At 43.7% G+C, this 3,486-nt stretch overlaps 1 protein-coding gene across 1 annotated transcript in view; it reads right to left on the reverse strand.

Moving 5' to 3' along the window:
- KCTD7 (potassium channel tetramerization domain containing 7) overlaps positions 1-1,833 on the reverse strand; it is a 12,477-nt gene extending 10,644 nt beyond the window's left edge. The window contains exon 1 of the mRNA XM_008640343.2: positions 1,698-1,833. The gene's annotated coding sequence lies outside the window, so the exon portion shown is untranslated. The remainder of the gene's footprint in view (positions 1-1,697) is intronic.
- Between the last annotated feature and the right edge of the window lie 1,653 nt (positions 1,834-3,486).

Below are 3,486 nucleotides of genomic sequence, written 5' to 3' on the forward strand. Positions count from 1 at the left end.
CCATTGGCGACGCCCGGCTTCGTCTGTCACCTTCACGGGAGTGCGGACGGGCTCGGCTGGGCTCTGGAATTCCCTGGGAAATGGGAAAATCGGGATTTCTAACCAGCCAGGGAACGCAGACGTTTGCCTGCCCACTGCATCACATCGCACCACACACGGACGCGCGCATGAGACACAAATATTTAACTCTCCTTATCAAGCTGCTAATTATCAATTTAATTTAACAGCTACAAGGCTTCTCAGTCCAAGCTCAACGGGAGAATGGGATGCACTGACAAACGGCATGATAAAAATAATAATTGAGAGAGCAGAGTAGCAAAGAGAAACACCGCTGCTCTCCTTACACTGCATTATGTAAAATCCCCATTCCCAGGATGTCTCCAGCAGCATCACAACTCCCTAACAAAGACATTCCACTGCCAGAGGCTTTATCTACCTCTAAACCTTCTCTCAAATCACTATAAGATATAGAAAGAGGAGGATTACTTGCACAAGCACGTCTGGCACATTTATTTATTAACTAAAGGATGCTTCCTCTCTAAATCAGCAAGAAAAAATGACATATAAATTTTAAATACTTTATTAATTATTCTGCTAACAGTCATTGTGCACACCGTCAGATCTCAGCTCTTAAAGGAAATACTGAGTTCAGAGTGAACCCAGACAGACCTGGGATGCTCTTGGGCAAAACAGGTATTTTTAGAGACGTGATCAGACAAAAACACAGCCTTCTTTCCCCAAAATTTGGAAGTGAATTCTAGATCCTGTTTAACACCCTAATAAACACAGATAAGTAGCTACTCTGAAGCTTCAAACATTTCTGTTTGAGCTGCAGCTCCTTAAGAGGTTTGGCTTAGCTCAGCAGAGGGATTTAATTTCTGTTCTCTACAGTTCATAATAATTTTCTCACCACAGTCCAACGCACAGGCAGATAAATAAGGACAGAAGTGCTTCTGGAGGGTCACATCCTATTAACAATTCTAATATTTGTCCTAAAACAACATTTCTTCTGACATCATCAGTTATCCAAACAACTCAACTATGCCTCACAGATAAAGAATACACACAATATAAATGAAATATTATTTTGCTAGGGATTCCTTTAAGGAGGTAAACAAATTATCACCCAGAAACAGTTTGCAGAAAAACATTTATAAGAGGCATAGTCAAAAATTGAGGGTGAGCCCGTATTTACTGTGAATGTATTATTTATAATGCTGCCAGTGCTTTAGCTGCTATTTCCAGTTCTCTTAAGACTATCCAAAAGAACTCAAGATTGACCAAAGATGTGTTCTTTGTCTGCATTTTTCAAGGATGTCCCATAGATTTCCCTTAAATGGAGTGGACTGTGAATAAACAACATTCACTCCATTAAATACACCAGCATTATTGACCACAGAATGGGGTTTTGGGGTAAGTTCATCCATTTGGCACTGCACCAAAAAGGGCCTCTTTCCTAACAGAACTGGAAGCCTGAGAAAAAGGAATTTTTCTACCTCTTTCATAATCCTCCTTCAATATGACACCAAGAAAAAAAGCCATGAGACAGCATTAATTATGTTCTGCTCAGGAGTAACAACCTTCTCTACCATTAGAACATCCACACAAAACCAACCCTCAATAATGAGGTTTAGCAGAGCAGGATTTCAAGAATAAGCTCAGTGGCAATAAAAAGATTAATGACTGACAAGTTGAACCTGTTTTTTGATGTTCATTAAAAGGTGAGTGAAGTCCCTCTCTAGGCTGGCTTCACCTGTTCACCCACGGAGCAGCGAAACAGAGCTGTGCTGGAAGGAGCGGAGTCCTCCTAAAAGAAAAACAGAAGTTAATCACTGCATTTCATGAAGAAAACACATCCATCTGAATCCCAGAATGGTTTGGGTTGAACTGGACCTTAAAGATCACCCAGTTCCACCCCTCTGCCATGTCCACAGACCAGGCTGCTCCAAGCCCCATCCAGCCTGGGCTGATCCTCTTCCTGCCACTTAAAGTAATGATTATTTTTAACTATGTGCAGAAATACTCCTTTGTTAAATCTCTCATTAAATTTACAGAATTTATTTATTTAATAAATAAAATGCCTCCATTTCACTTTCAAATACATCTAGATCTAGATCCACAGATAGTTAATGGGAAAACCACCTATAAACAAAATTATCATTAAATCAAATATTTGACTGAACACACATCAGCAGCACCCAACTCTACCAGAAATGCCTCCTTCCAGTCCTTCCACCTGTCATTTAAAAGCAGGGATTGCTTCCTGGAGCTTTGCTGGGGACAGCTCAGATGTTGTCCCACACACAGCAAGGAAAGCTCAGTAAATGAACTGGCCCTGCCAGTTTGGCTTCATTCCCCACAGAATAACAGCAACCCTTGAGCTGGGCTTGATGCTAAGATTTAAAAAAGCTTTTCAAGGCTCTGCTGTTCCCTCAGCACCTCCATATTGTTTTAAACAACTTTTTCTTAAATACCTTCTGAGGTTGCACCAGTGTTGGCAAAGTTACAAACCTAAAAAAAGTTACATACCAGCGAAAAATGACATAAGGGTTATACAGAATCTTTTTCGTTAAGGTACTGATGTATGAACCCATTACAAGAGACCCACACAAACTTCTGATCAAAGGTAACTCTTTGGGATGTGCTTTTTTGGGGGAGATACCAGCTGGATTGTTAGGAAGGCTCCCCCTTTTTTAAGAGAAACTGGGGTAGAATGACACCTGATTTAGCAGTCTCTGCACCACCAACTTCAAGAGACTCAGACGATGAAAGGTATGTGTGAACACAGAGGGAAAAGACACAACATCCAGTAAGTTCCAACAAATCTGCGTCAGAATAGCAAAGAAACATCTTGGAAGAGGGGCTGGGATCTCCGAGCTGCAATAAACTGTGTTATACATTGGACTGGAAAATCCTGGACTGTAAAATCCCAGCATCTCTAGTCATGAACAACAACACAGAGTATGATGAAAGGACAGTGTAATCCAACTTTTGCAGCTGAGAGCAGAGACAGGGTGTATGGGTGGGCGGAATGGGACTCTCCATCACAGTGACCTTCCAGGGCAGGAGCAGGACAGCAGGGACACCTGGCTGGGGGCTGGGAATGACCAGTGGGGACCAGTGGGCTGCACTCACTGGTGCCTGGCACTGCCCCTCACACAGAATTCCCCAGCTTTTAGAGCTTGGAGCCATCTGACAGCTGTGAGGAGCACAGGCATCGAACACAGACATCACCACAGCAGGTGGATGGGGCAGCACAGCCCCAGGTGAGCTCAGGACTGAGCCGGCTGTTGGATACACCAGGTGTCCGTCAATTTAATCAATAATTCATTAATAACTTATTAACAATTAACTCTTAACTCTCACTTCGCGCCTTGCCGGGGTGACAGCCTGACCGGGCAGGGGGGTGGCCCCGGCCGCGGTTCCTCCGCTCCCCGACCCCCTCCAGCCCCGCGGCCTCCCCGCCGTTCGCTCACCTGCCGCGGG

The sequence above is a fragment of the Corvus brachyrhynchos genome, unplaced genomic scaffold (assembly GCF_000691975.1).
Source record: "Corvus brachyrhynchos isolate BGI_N302 unplaced genomic scaffold, ASM69197v1 scaffold99, whole genome shotgun sequence".
In the NCBI taxonomy this organism is placed as follows: domain Eukaryota; kingdom Metazoa; phylum Chordata; class Aves; order Passeriformes; family Corvidae; genus Corvus; species Corvus brachyrhynchos.